The 16432-nt window shown below is 35.5% G+C and overlaps 1 pseudogene; it reads right to left on the reverse strand.

The window, feature by feature from the left end:
* Positions 1–6668: 6668 nt before the first annotated feature.
* Positions 6669–7896, reverse strand: LOC150041160 (poly(rC)-binding protein 2 pseudogene; annotated as a pseudogene).
* Between the last annotated feature and the right edge of the window lie 8536 nt (positions 7897–16432).

Here is a 16432-nt window from a genome sequence, read left to right on the forward strand (position 1 = left end):
CACCAGACCTGAGATCCTTTTCTCCTTCCTAGCTTTTGTAACTAAATTTTATATCAAAAGAGTTAATTATCAAGTTTATTAAAAGGAAAAAAAAATTAACAAGGGAAGTAATAAAAGTAATGAGACCCAGTTCTACTAAGGAGATAAAGGAAACCAGAAAGGGGAAATGTAAACAAAGAGGAAAGTTAGTAAAGAAAGCCTAGGAAAGAGATACTGGGGAAACAAGAAAAGGATTCCGTCAGATAAGGGACTGGGGAAAAGAAGGGTCTTAAATGCTTGTTACAAAACCTTGAAAGTTAGAGCATGTAGCAAATGTTATGTGTAGGTCTTAAAAGTTAGATCTTATAAGTAAAATGAGTAAAGTTGGTGTGTGATTAAGTTGGCTATGATTTAAATAAGGTCAAGATTAATATACTGATGTAAGTTTGCATCTCTTTCTTTATGTCCATCTATGAAAGTAATTGTTTATGCACTATTAAGTTGGTCATACAAAAATAAGTGGCGACTAAACAAAAATTCACCTAAGTGTTTATGTTAAGGTCCTTCAAATGAACACCTTTCAACTCAAATGGAATTTTCCCTATTTGCTGTCTTTTCCCAAGTAATTAGTATCCTAAAGTGCTATGTTGAGTTAAAAACAAACTTGATTTTTTAATCAGTTGCTGTTTTAATACCCTCATTTTTTTCTAGGTTGTCATTACAGATTTTATCCTATGTAGCATTTAGTCAGACTCACAGAAGAACGGGTGACTCTTACAAGTTTGTCCAATTTAACTTTGGTTCTTAATAAGTTTTGAATAAACCATGCTTAAAAAAGTATTTCTACTGGTCTCCTTGTTGCTTACATAAGGAATAAAATGGGCATAGACTATATCAACCAACTGGAACAATCATCCCAGCAATGAGCAATGACAAATATCATCCCAGCATGGAAAAGAGATCTGCCAGATGCACCTGGATAGTCATGGCAATTAGGAACCACACAAAGGCATTTAAAAGAACTGCTCAGCTAAGAGAGGATCAGATTCTAATTAGAATCACTTTGTCCTTGCCTTTCAAAAATAAGCAAAACCTGGAAATCAAGAAAATGAGAACAGTGCCGATGGCTCTCACCTGTAATCCCAGCTACTCAGAAGGCTGAAATTTTAGGATTGCAGTTAAAAGCCAGCGGGGCACTATTGTCCATGAGACTCATCTCCAATCAACCACCAGAAAACCGGAAGTGATTCTGTGGCACAAGTGGTAGAGCTCTACACTTGAGCTGAAGAGCTCAGGGACAGTGCTACAAACCAGAATTTAAGCCCCACAATCGACAAAAAAATAGTTTAAAAGCATGCCTATCTAATATCCATTTAATATCTATACCTGTCTACCTTCTAACTGGACAGAAACATTCTTGCTTTGTTACCTTCTATTTCCTATTCATAGTATATAGTCCACATATCTATAGTCCAAAATTCACCGCTCCTTGTAATAGGCCACATGTGGAATTATTCTCTAAATGGAACTTTCCTACAATATGCCCAGGATATTTTTATGTGATTCAAGTCAACTAGTTCTGCTACCTGGTCAGGTTTTTGCATGATTTCAACTTTTGCCTGATCTCTTCAATGAAACTGAAATGAAGGTTCTTTACCAAACTCATTCTATGAAGCCAGTATAACCCTCATCCCCAAACCAGACAGAGATTCCTCAAAGAAAGAGAATTATAGACCTATTTCTTTGATGAATATCGATGCAAAACTTCTCAACAAAATACTGGCCCACCGTCTACAACAACTCATCAAAAAAATTATACACTTTTTCCATAAACAGTAAATCCTCTGGGATTTATTTTGTTAATTGGAATAGGATGGCTGTCCATTTTTAGCAGTTTCTATTTAATCATGTTCATATAGCTAACCCTTATAGTTGTCCTGAATAGTAGCCAATTGTGGAACAAATTGTTATCTCTGCAAATTCATATACTGAAACCGTAACCCAACAATCTATAAGAATGACCTTGTGCTTAGAGAGAAGGCCTCCAGAGACATAAATAAGTTAAAACAGTACCACACCTTTAAGGTAAACCCTATGGAATCTGAATGGTGTCAGAAGAAGGAGGAGGAGGATGAAGAGGAGGAGGAAGAAGAAGAGGAGGAAGAGGAAGAGAAGGAGGTGGTAGAAGAACGAAGGAGGCGGAAGAAGCAGAGGAGGAGGAGGAGGCATCATAGGAATGGCAAGCACATGAAGAGGAAAACAAAGGTCAATCATCTGTAGAGCAAGAAGAGAAGCCTCAGAAGAAACTAACTCTGGTGACTCTTAGACATCTAGCTTCCAAACTTCAGAACTGTGAGAAAATAAATTTCTGTTGTTCACAAAGAAAATTATACACTATGATGTAACAGATTTCATCACAGGGAGGCAAAGCTGGTTCAACATATGCAAATCAATTAATATAATTCAGCACATCAACAGGAGCAGGGACAAAAATCACATGATTGTCTCAATAGATGTGGAAAAGGCATTTGACAAGATCCAACAACCCTTTATGTTAAAAGCTCTGGAGAAACTAGAAATCCATGGAACATTCCTCCATATAATAAAGGCTGTGAATGACAAACACACAGCTAGTATTATATTAAAGGCGAAAAGCTAAAGCCATTCCCTCTAAAATCAGGAACGAGACACGGATGCCCACTCTCTCCACTACTCTTTAACATATTATTAGAATACCAACCCAGTGTAATAAGGTAAGAAGGAAGCATAAAGGGGATCCAAATAGGGAAAGAGGAAGTAAAACTTTCCCTCTTTGCAGATGACATGATTTTGTATTTAAAGAATCCTATAGACTCTACTCCCAAGCTCCTTGAGCTGATTCAAAACTTTGGAAGGGTATCAGGCTATAAAATTAACCCTCAAAAATCAACTGCCTTCCTCTACGCCAACAGTGAGAGGAATGAGGCAACAATTAGGAAAGCAACTCCTTTTGCAATAGCCTCAAAGAAAATAAAGTACCTAGGAATTACCTTAACTAAGAATGTAAAGGACCTTTTTGATGAAAACTTTAAAACCTTGAAAAAGGAAATTAAAGCAGAACTGAGGAAATGGAAAAACCTCCCATGCTCCTGGATTGGAAGAATCAATATTGTGAAAATGACAATCTTGCCAAGGGCTATCTACAAATTCAACGCAATACCCATCAATATCCCAATGTCATTCTTTAAAGAAATAGAAGAGGCAATCCAAAATTTCATATGGAATAATAAAAGACCCCATAGAGCAAAAAACACTTCTTAGCAGAAAAAACAGCACAGGAGGAATTTCAATACCAAACTTTAGACTCTATTACAGAGCCATAATTATCAAAACAGCTTGGTACTGGCACAAGAACAGGCCTGAAGACCATTGGAATAGAACTGAAGACCCAGATATTAAACCACAGACTTATGGCCACCTAATCTTTGACAAGGGAGCCAAAAAAATAGAATGGAAGAAAGATAGCCTCTTCAACAAGTTGTGCTGGCTGAACTGGTTAAGCAACTGCAGAAAACTAAAGTTGGTTCCTTCTTTGTCACCCTGCCCTAGAATTAACTCCAAATGGATCAAAGACCTGGAGGTAAAAACTGACACACTGAAAACTTTACAAGAAGGAATGGGAGACACTCTAGGCCTCCTTGGCACAGGTTGAAACTTTCTTAATAAGGACCAAGAATCACAGCAAATCAGAGAAAGGCTGGATAAGTGGGACTGCATTAAACTGCAGAGCTTTTGTATGGCAAAGGACATAACTAGTAAACTAATCAGGAAGCCTACAGAGTGGGAGAAGATCTTCACAAACCATACAAATGACAAAGGCCTCATATCTAAAATATATCAACATCTCAAAACTTGAATCTCTCCAAAACTAATCTCCAAAGTAACAACCATCCCATTAAAAAATGGGCCAAAGACTTAAAGAGAGTCTTCTCTGAAGAAGAAACAAAAATGGCCTATAGACACATGAAGAAATGCTCACCATCTCTGGCCATAAAAGAAATGCAAATCAAAAAACTCTAAGATTCCACCTCACTCCAGTTAGAATGGCCAGGATCAAGAAAACGAATAACAACAGATGCTGGAAGGGATGTGGCCAGGAGGGATCACTACTACAGTGTTGGTGGGAGTGCAAACTCGTTCAACCACTATGGAAAGCAGTATGGCAGTACTTCAAAAGACTAAACATAGAGCTCTCCTATGACCCAGCCATTCCACTACTTGGCATTTACCCAATTATCCAGAAACAAGGACATACTAAATCCACCAGCACAACAATGTTCATTGCAGCACTATTTACCATAGTAAAGATATGGAACCAACCTAGATGTCCCTCAGTTGATGAGTGGATCAACAAGATGTGGTATTTGTACACAACAGAATTCTAGGCTGCTGTCAGAAAGAATGACATTGCCCCATTTGTTAGGAAATGGCAAGACTTAGAAAAGATCATATTAAGTGAAGTAATCCAGACTCAGAGGAACTTAGGCTCAATGGTTTCCCTCATTTGTCATAATCAGTAGAAACCTTGGGCTCTCCTAGCAGAGATTTGCAATAGAGCAAAACCTTGACACAAAAGGCCATATAGTATGACGCTAAATGAAAGGATCTCTAGGATATAGAAACATAAGCCGTATAATGAATGATTATTGTTCTTAAGGTACTATGTTATCTCTCATCTCTTTTGCTGTCCCTTGGTTATCTCATTTTGTTACAGTATCTCACTTTGTTACCTGATATATCGGATATATTTGTGTTTGGTTCTTTGAAACTGGATAGGGAACAGAGGAAAACAAGATGAAGGGTGGGGGTGGGGGGAGGGAAATGGTGACCAAGACATGTGAAAGGGTATCAATGTATGGGAATTAATGCAACATCTATCTGGAAAATATCATGTAACCCTTCTATTAATTACAATAAAAATATAAGAAAAACAAATCAAAAGTTGCCTGCAACAATATTAAAAACTCAGTTAAGCAAAATTTAAAAATACATCCGAACATGATTCAAGACTGAAATTTTAATATCTGTGGAGGTGAAGATCAGAAGATCATGATTGATGAACAGCTACAGTACAAATATTTATGAAATCTCATAACCATTTGTTAGTACCTTGCAAGGTTGTGCATACTTTTATCCCAGGTACAGAAGCCTATCATCTCCAGTGATAAACGGAGCAAAAATATAAGAATTGTTGCTCAGACTGGATCAAAAAAATAAGTGAGACTAAAAAAACAAAACGGAATTGGTGGCTTGGCTTAAGTGACAGAGTAACTTCTTTGGAAGACACATCTGAGTTCAAACTACAGTATTGGAGAAACATTTGCAATACATAATAGGTTCTAGTGAGAATGTGGAAAAACTAACAGTGCTAAAACAAATATAAATTGATGAAAAATACACTTTATTCAGTAAATACATGCACTATGGGAAAATTTGTCTCCCACCCCAATTTGTTCAGAAGTAACTGAATGTTTTAAAGGGAGGGAGATAATAGAGTAAATAAAAGGAAGGGTTCTGTTAACTGTGTTAACTGACAATGTTCCAGTTAGTTTTTGCCAGAGAAATTGTTTGGTGGTAACCTAGAGAGACAACCTTATTTAACTTAAAGCTATTCCAAGAAGTTATTTATTGGACAGTTTAAAAAGGAATTTTGTGCCCAGAGTTCTGTAGTCATCAAAGATCTTATACTACTGGTAAAAAATGCATTAATATACATTGTATATAGAAGTTTGACAGTTTTAAAAAAACAAGGCACAATTTTCATAAATATGCAAAAGTAAACAAAGGGAAAGGCATTTCCAAGAAGCTGAGTCCAGATCAGATAGTTAGCATCATGTCATACATGCACAATTTCTTCCACTACCACAGGAATTCCTTCCAGGCAAGTCCTAGGAAAGTATTATCCTTAGTCTTCAGAGTCACCAGCTTTACAAGGTTCAACAACATGCTTGGCTTATGGGAAAAGAGGATTAAGGACCAATAAAATATATGCAGTAGTAGACAGATGAAAATATCTTATTTTGAATAGTCTATCTTTATTATAAATGTGATGCACAGAGGGATTACAGTACCATAGTATTGAATACATATCTTTGGAACAGTGCCACCCCTTTTTTCATTTTCTATCTTTCCCCTCCTGATCCCCCTCTGCCCCAAGTTGCAAAGTTCATTTCCAACACAATGTCTAGTATCACTACTGAATGAGCTCACCTTTTTCCCCACCATTTCTGTGCTTTCCCCTCCCTCTTCAAGTCAGATAAACTTACAGTCAAAACCCAGCCAGGGTCCTGAGAGGAATAGAAGATACAAAAAACAGCGTAATATCAGGACTAAAATTCACATCGATCATGAATCACAGTGATAACCAGATTTTTTTTCACGAAGAAAAAGCTCCAGCCCATAACAGAACTAAATTGATATTCCACTCTTAATATTTCAGTCTTACATTTTCCATGACAAATTCATGAGCCCAATAGAAACCCACTAAAACGTAGGAAAGAGCTTATATTATAAAATTAAATATCTCAGCATTGACAGCTAAACAGAGAAAGGAATTAAAACACCTTAATTTAGAAAAAAAACACAAGTGGACTACAAAGTGTGTATAAACTGAAATTTTACAAACTATTTAAAACCTGGAATCACTGACTAATCAGAAACTACACAGATGGATCATGAGAGGTAGAGGTAAACAGCTGAAAGGAATTAAGGATAAGTCTATGTTGTTCTAACTACTCCCCATGCCATCACTCTCTGAGGAAAGCCTGACATTGATTAAATATTGAGCCAAGCTAATGCTGGCAGCAGATCCAGTGATGATAACCAGTCTATCAGTAGATCCTTCCACTGGGTTTGCAATTTTGATCTGCGCCCCGGACATGCGACGGATCTCATTGATTTTGGCACCTTGACGCCCAATTATGCAACCAATCAAACTATTTGGGATGGTAAGTTCTTGAGAAGCAGTATGAGCAGACGCATCCAAACCTGCATGGAATCCGGTACTGTCATGTGCCTTGGGGAAATGAGGCTGTTGCACTGCTAGCTGGTGCAGCTTGGTCAAATCTAGAGGTGATCCGTCCTGGTCAGAATTGAGGCACACGGATGGGCTGGTGTGGGGAAAACTTGCACTGTTGCTGCCGGTGCTATGCCTGTCCTGACCACCTGCCAAGCTGACTGGAGAACTTGATGGTTTGGGCCGGTAAGGAATGTTGACACCCTTCGGAGGGAATTCCAAAATGAGCATGCAAATCTGTTTAAAACACTCAATGACTGATTGAGGAATGCCAGTAATACTGATGGACCTCTCAGTTGAGCTGGGAAGCATATCACCTGCCATCTGTATCTGCGCCCCTGTACTTTCTCGTATTTGCCTGATCTTGCACCCACCTTTTCCAATGAGAGAGCCACATTGACTAGCAGAAACTACCAGTCTTTGAGTGATCAAGGGTCTACTGGAAGCTGTACTATTATTGGTCATCGAGCTGCTGATGTCCTTTTCCTGCTTGTCAATGATCATAGCAAAGGCCTTGAAGATAGCACTAGTGGGTCCAACCAATGTGACAATTCTCTCAGGACAATTACCTTCTGAGATGTTGATACGTGCTCCACTCTCCTCTCTCATTTTCTTAACTGATTCTCCTTTCTTTCCAATGATACTACCAACTTCCCTTCCATGCATAAGTAGCCGGATGGTGAGCGTGACATTTAATCTACCTTCCACCACACCGGTGTCCATGTCGAACAGTGTTATAGGAAGCTGGGCTTTGGGTGGTCAGGTAAAAAAGCTGCAGGATCCAGACGGACTGAGCGGAGAAGAGAAGTTGGAGAAGAGGGGTCAGAGGGAAGAGGAAGGGTGGGAAGCTGGGGGGGGGTGGAAGAGTAGGAACAGATGGGTAGGCAGAGAAGGAAGGAGGGAGTAGAGGAGAAGGAGGAGGAAGGGGAAATGAGACCCCGGGGCGGATAAAGGGCAGTGGAGGGTGGGTGGACGGAAAGGGTACAGGCTGTGGCTGCTCCAGCTTCTGCCTCTGCTGATCTATGATAGTTTCCTTTATGAAGTAAAACACATGCTTATGTCACAAACCTGCAACGCCACACCCTAATTTTAACTAGAGATACAAAGTTTATTTTAATAAAAACGCTTATTTTATGATATGAATTTTCTATAAATGAATTCATAATAGTCAAATTTGGGAAGAAAATGTGAATGGATTAACATGCTCTGTTATATATCAAAAACAATGAAATACTACTCACCCACTAAAAGGAAGACAGTACACTGCTAATGAATACAAGTGTATATTTGGATCTTACTTACATTTTGCAAATTGAAAAAAAGTGACTCAAATGCTAGTATTTAATTCTAGTCATATAACATTTTCTAAAGAACAGAGCTATAAATGAGACAGAAAACTAATCAATCACTACCAGAGGCTGGAATCTGAAGCAAGAGTAGCCTGCAGAGCAGATAAGAGAATTTGGAAGAGTAAATGAATTCCTTAGACCTTGATATTATTGGTATTTGTAAAAATGAAAAGAATCATATTTTAAGGTTAGATTTTATTCTATAACAATTAATGCCTTCACAATTTCAAATGAAAATAATCTCAGCTTACAACGTCAAATTTATATCTAAACATGTGCAAAGAACCTAAATACATCTATTTGAAAAAGCATCATTTAGTAATAGCAAATCAAATGTAATATACATGCAAATAAATTTAATGAAATATTTAAATGGATTATATTTAAATTAACCAAGATTACAAAACAGTGGAATGTATTGAATTGTTGAAGATCTAAATAGATGAATATAATAAGTCATGAACTAGAATTATAATTGTAGAAGGAAAATTATAGCTGTGTATATTCTCTCAAAATCAATCTATAATTGGACTGTGGTGTAACTCCATTCAAAACCCGAGAAGGTTTTTCTGCAGAGTTTCTAAAGCTTACTTTAAACTTTAAATATCAATTGACAAATAGGTACAAGGATAATAGCATAACAGATATTATATATAATCACAATGCTTTAGTATTCATGATAGTGTGGCATTACCACTGAAACTAACAAATCTTCTGACAAAAGTTAGCAGAAACTACAAGGAATTTCTGAGAAAGGTAATAAAGACAAAATCAGGTGTATACAAATTTTGAGGAGTTTAGTTGAGAAGATAGTGATTGATAAATTAGGCAGTGTTAGACCACAGACAGCTGGAAAAGAGCCATGAGGGATATTCAGGAAACAAGCCAGAAAATAGTTGATTGGTTATAGAGGCATATTAACTGGAAGATATCTTAGTTAAAGAATCAATTTATGTTTTTTTATACTATGTTAGCACTCTCTCTTTGTATAGAAACCCAGGTTGAGCTTATTAGCCTCTCAAATGTTCTTTAACAGTGGCAGAGAAAATCAGTTGTGATGAAGCCATTTTGTAAATGAACCTGGAAGCAACTTTTCCCATAAGTAAAAAAAGAGAATTGCATCTGTGACTCATTCATATAGAACTTAACTGTGAATATATTTCGGATTTAATTGTTCAAAGTGAAAAACTAAAATTCTTTAGCAGAAAATATTGGTAAACAACATTTTACCTCAGGAATCCTCCTAATTGTTCTTGAGAGTATAAATTATCATATAGGTGAAATAAAGTACCCATTGCTTCTCACAATTAAAATTCATGTATCAAACAACAAGATTATTCCACATTGAGAGATGCTAGAGGACAAACGATATTTATTTATGCTTTCTGCCAAACATGACAAGTTTGGCTTTGAGAATTTAACCTGAATAAACTCAGGGTGTACTTTGCATAAGTTTGAGGAGAGGACACAATTTTATATTTTTCCTTTTGATCTGTTAAAGAAATATATGGAATATAAACATACATGTAGACATATATATGTATATATATAACTGTACATTTTTTTTGCCACTCGTGGAGCTTGAACTCAGGGCCTGAGCATTGTCTTTGGACTTTTCTCAAGGCTAGAGCACTATCACTTGACTATACATATTTTTGTATACAATATACAAAAGCAGAATTTTAAATGTGATTATTAGACCACATTTAACTATTATCAATTTTAATGACATTAGAATGATTCCTTAAAAATTGCAAAATTCGATATGGTGTGAACATACGGACATCAGTGGAACACAGAAAATCCTATTTATGAAGTTCTCAAGTCAACATTCTCAACATTTCTCATCACATACCTGAAAAATGCTTGGTTTTGAAGTGGCTGTGATTGTTATTTTAAGTATTTTTCTAGAGCTCAAAGTGTGACCTAAGTGGTAAAGTGCCTGGCTATCAAGAATGGCTCCAGACTTCAATCCTTAGTATTGTGAACATTACCATATTTAAGTAAATTTTATTCTCAGACACATCATTTTGAAAATTGAGTCCAAAGTGTGTCATTATTTAAATTCATGAATCATAAAAAATTGGGTGATAAAAGAGAAAAAATAAGGAGCACAACATTATTAGGTATGAATAATATATATGCAAATTTGCTTTTGGATCATGGCCACAAGACCCATCCAGTTCAAATTCCCATTTAGTGCAACATAATCCCATTTTAAAAAGTAATGTTGGAAAAGAAAAATTATAGGTAAACATGCCTAATTGTTGTTTTTATCTAGAGACTAATAATGACTCCTGCATGAAATTTATTATTTGCAAAGAACCTTTTGGAAAAATAAGTCTTGATTCTAAGTTGGAAGTTTATATGCAATGATTCTTCATACTGAATTTATTTAAATTTCAGAATGTGTATGCCTAGTTAAGTGGAAATAAGCAGAAACCTTTCTGTGTATTTAATATTATCAAATGTTGTTTTAAAAGGCATTTCATATATTACATGTTTATAGGTTTATGTAAAACAAATACTTTAAAATCGTATTTCTATCATACATTTTACAAATATAAATGTATGAATATGTAAATGCATGTAATGTATGTATCAGAAAATTATATGTTTAATTCTCTAAGCAGATGTAAGAAATTAAATATTTATCTTTATCATTCATCATATATTGCATATGCTATATCAGACAGGATTCTACAGAAATGAAATACAGTAATGAAAAATACAGACGGTCCCCTGTTTTGGAGCTTTTGCTCCAGTTAGGATATAGACTACGTGATGATGCACTCACCATAGGCAGTTTGATGAAGCAAACTAAACATTGACATGTTAAATGCTCATGGAAATCTTTCTTGTTAATATTTCATTGAATAGAAATACATGTAGTGAGATGGACATGCCATTTTCATGGGGATAACATTGCAAACATTGTAGGAACTGACTAGAAAAAAGGCTCAAAGGCAAGGGCAAAGCTCATATATCAAGGGACATGGTGGTAATTGTCATAGTTTTTGACCAGAACAGTTGGAAAATATGAGATACCTAATTCTTGCCAGGTGCCAGTTGCTCATGCCTATGATCTTCAGGAGGCTGAAACCTGGAGGATTCAGATCTGATGCCAGTTCCAAAAGAAAAGTGTGATTCACTTAATTCTGCTTTAATTTTAATAAGTTGCTTACTTCTACTGGAATTGGGATTGGGTTGTTACTCTTTTTTAAAGAGCTTAAGTTGCACCATTACATTGTTACTTTGAGATTTTTCCAATTTGTTAATGTAGGTGCTCAGAGCTATTAATTTTCCTCTGAGTACTGCCTTTGCTGTGTCCCGAAGGAGCTGACATTTTGTGTGTTCCTTTTTGTTAAGTTCCATAAACTGTTGAATTTCTGTTCTGATCTCCTCAATGACCCACTGTTGATTCAGCAATGTGTTGTTCAATCTCCATGAATTAAAGGGTTTTCCTTGGTGGAGATTGGTGCTCAGTTCCAATTTAATGCTGTTGTCATCTGAGAGAATGCAGGGAATAAATTCAGTGTTCCTGAATCTGCACAGGTTTGCTTTATGCCCTAAAATGTGATCTATTTTAGAAAATGTTTCATGTGTTGCAGAAAAAATCCCTATATTCTGGTGTTGCAGGGTGGAATAATCTGCACAATGATGCTCACTGCAGCACAATTTACCATATGAAGATATGGAACCAACATGGATGCTCCTCAGTAGATGATTGGATCAAGAAGATGTGGTAGTTAATTCTATGTCGCCATCAGAAAGAATGCCATCACCCCATTTGTAAGGAAACAGAAAGATTTGGAAAAAAATCATACTAAGTGAAGTAAGCCAGACCCAAAGGAACATAGTAGACTCAAGGGTTTCCCTCATTTGTAATAATTAATACACATCTAGGACTCTCCTAGCAATGGATTACAATAGTGCAAAACCTAGATTCATAAGGTCATATAGGATGATACTAAATAAAAAGATTTCTAGGAGATGGAAACATGAGCTTTAACTTGTGTGATTGTTGTTCTTAATGTGTTATATTATTTCTCTTCTCTTTCATTGCCCTTTGTTTAATCTCATATTGTTACTATATCTGACTTTATTACCTGGCATATTGTTTATACATTTATTTGATTATTTGAAATAGGAAAGGGAAGGGGAAAACAAGATGATTGGAAGGGGTTGAGGGAGGGAAATGGGGACAAAACTTGAGAAGGGGTATCAATGTGTGAGAAGTAATTCACCTACTACCTGGCAAATATAACTGTAACCCCTCTATGCATTGCAGTATAAAAGAAGGAACTGGCGTGGTATGGAGTTGTAAAATTGCTACTGTGAAAATAGTCGTACTACCAAAAGAAAATTATGGCTTCAATGTAGTGCCTATAAGAATTCTAGCATATTTTATCATAGAAATAGTAAAAAAAAATCTTGAAACTTATATCTGAGTACAAAAGATCCCAAACAAGATCCCAAACAGCTTAAGCAATTCTGGGCAGAATAGTAATGCAAGAGCTATCAGAAACCTTCACTTACAATTATAGACAGCCATTATATATAAAACAGCATGAGTCTGATATAAAAACAGTATTTACAGGAACTAAGCTATGAAGTCTGTCTAGATGTTTATCTATTGATAAATGGATCAAGTGTAGCTATGTTACACCCATAAACAATGATTATTGCTCTTCCATAATAATGAATTTATGTCATCCACAGGATAACGTGTGGAACTAGAGTTTACTGTGTTAAGTGAAATAAGTGAGATGTAGAAAGAAAATCATCACATGTTCTATCTCATATGTGGATATTAGACCAAAATATAACTGGCATAACACAAATAAGTGGATGGACACTCTGGATTGAGAACCAGTGGGTGGGGCAGAATGAAAGGATAGAGTGAATGAGAAAAGTGAATATGAATGAAGTATTTCATAGGCATGCATGAAAAGTGAATAATACAACTCATCAAAATTCTTTTAAATAGTGATAAGTAGAGATAAGGAGAAATAAGTATGATGAATTTGATCAAAATACTATATATTCATATATGAAAATATCAAAGAAAGATCACTTTATCAAATTAATATATTCTAAGAAATACAGAAAAATATGTAATGTAGCCTCTAGAGAGAATGTTATTTTCAACATCATTGTTGGAGTGTGTGTAAATTACCTTCTGAAGCCAGTGAAACTTATTTGAAATCAGAACACATTTAAGATTTTAACAAAGGCTTATGGGTCCCCCATTTGAAACATTTTAATTGACTTTTTGTATACATTAGATTTGTGTGTATTCAGTAATCAATATTTAATTCTCTTGAACCACATCAACTCTGAATAAAACTCTCTACAATTCCAAAGTTTCCAAACAATTGTTCGTAGATGACTGGAAGGGGGAGGGGTTTAAGCTATCATATATAATATAGGTAGGAAGTTCAAGTACATAGAGTAAGAGCAATGGAAAAAAATAACTAGGAAAACAAAGAGAAGGAAAGACAATATGAATGGAGGTTTATTGAGTGAACTGAGAGAAAAGCCAATGAGTTCTTAGAGAATATGTACATACATATAAATATATATATATGTACACATATTTTTTTGCCGGTCCTGGGCTTAAGCTCAGGGCCTGAGAACTGTCCTTGGGTTTTCTCAAGGCTAGAGCTCTACCACTTGAGCCCACAAAATGCCAGAAGATCTTCACTTGTCATATAACATACAAGGACCTCATATCTAAAATATACTTACAGCTCAAAAAATTGAATCTCTCAAAAAAATCCTCAAAGAATTAACCATCTCACTAAAAGGTGGGCTAAAGACTTGGAGACTTATATGAAGTAGAAGTAAGAATGGACAATAGCCACATGAAAAAATGTTTCACATATCTGGCCATAAAAGAAATACAAATCAAACAGCTTTGAGATTCCACATCACTACAGTTAGAATAGCCATTATCAAGAAATCTAATAACAACAGATGCGTCTGGGGATGTGGACAGGAGGGATCGCTACTACACTGCTGATGGGAGTGCTAACTTGTTCACCCACTCTGGAAAGCAGAATGGCAGTTCCTCGAAAGTCTAAATGTAGAGCTCCCCTATGACACAGCAAACACACTCTCTGGGTATTTACCCCAATGTCCATAAACAAAGCCATAATAAACTGAGCAAAACCATGTTCACTGAAACATTATTTTCCATTGTTAAGAAATAGAAACAACTCAGATTCTCCTCAGTAGATTAATGGATCAAGATGTGGTATTCATACACAATGGAATTCTATGCTGCTGTCAGAAAGTATGACATTGCCCCATTTGTAAGGAAATGGAAAGAATGAAAAAAATCATAGTAAGTGAAGTAAGTCAGACCCAAAGAACATATATTCTATTGTTTTCCCCATTTGTAATCATTAATATATGTCTAGTATTCTAGCAGAGGATCACAATAGCTCAAGATCTATGTACATATGAACTTATTAGGATGATGCTAAGCAAAATTAACTCCAGTATATGGAAACAAGAGGTTTATCTCTGTGATTGTTGCTCTTACAATAGTATGTGAAGTTATTTCTTTGCTCTTTTTCCTCATTCAGGTTTATTTCATGTTGTTAATGGATCTGACTTTTATACCTGGTATATTGTATATATATTTATTTTGTTGATTTGAAATATGGAAGGGAAGGGGAAAATACTAGATTATTGGGAGGGAGTGGGGCAAAAAAGTAGAAGAAAATCATGGGAAGGGATAACAGTGTACAAGAAGTTATGTACCCACCACTTGATGAATATAACTGTAACCCCTCTATATATCACTCGACAATAAAATACAATTAAAAAACAAATTTCTTCTTTACATGGTAACAATTATCAATCATAAAATACTATGAAAGGTTATCTCATTTCTCATATCAAAGACCTACCTATAATTAGTAAAGTGATGCTAAATAAAACATATAAATAAACTTTGAAACATATAAAAATAAATAATAGAACTTTTAAATACATGAAAAGAAATCTATAAAGTTGGGGGATATAAATACCCCAGTTTGAGTGGGGAGATTCAGTACAGCAATATAAAGAGTATTTTCTCAAAGTTTATGATTTAAATATTATTGATATAAAAGTCTTCAAGAACATCACAGATAAATTCTAAAATTTATCTGGGAGAAAAATGGGAAGAAATAGATATGAGAAAAAATTAAGAATTAGTGAGTATATTTTTATAACCCATAAGAAGCAATTCACACTGTAATCTCACAGTTCCGAATGCTACTTTATTTACAAAAGCTAAAATACAATATAATCCTCTTCAGAGGTAAAAAATCACAAAAAGATACTTTTGAATTATGGGGAAGAACTCTAAATCCAAAAAATTGTTCTTAGAAAAGTGAAATATAGAAATAAACCTAAATGAAAGAAAATATAATTTTAATCTGGTGTGGGGAGGGCAAGGGGAATCACAGAAACCCTGAGACAAAAGTTTAACCAACGCAACAGTGATACCCACTATACATTATGTTGGAAATGAACTTTATAACTTGGGAGGAGGGTGCTCGTGGGTGGCGGCAAGTGGGAGAAAATAACTGATGGGATAACACTGTTCAAAAAGACATGTACTCATTACTTTTAAAAATGAAATAAAGCTTAAGTATACAGACAAAATGGGAAACGATAACCCAAAAAATGAAACAGACAACAAAGTGAGATACTATACCAATATGAGATAACCAAGGGATAGCAAAGGAGATGAGAGAAAACATAGTACATTAAGTACAACAATCATTCATTATGTGGCTTTTGTTTCAGTATCCTGGAGGTCCTTTCAATTAGCTTCACATTATATGGCCTTATGTATCAACATTTTGCTCTATTGCAGATCTCTGCTAGTAGAGCCCAAGGTTTCTACTGATGATGACGAATGAGGGAAGCCATTGAGCCTAAGTTCCTTTGAGTCTGGCTTACTTCACTTAATATGATTTTTTCTAAGTCTTTCCATTTCCTAACAAATGGGGCGATGTCATTCTTTCTGACAGCAGCATAGAATTCCATT

The sequence above is a fragment of the Megascapheus bottae genome, chromosome X (assembly GCF_031878675.1).
Source record: "Megascapheus bottae isolate mThoBot1 chromosome X, mThoBot2.hap1, whole genome shotgun sequence".
Lineage (NCBI taxonomy): Eukaryota > Metazoa > Chordata > Mammalia > Rodentia > Geomyidae > Megascapheus > Megascapheus bottae.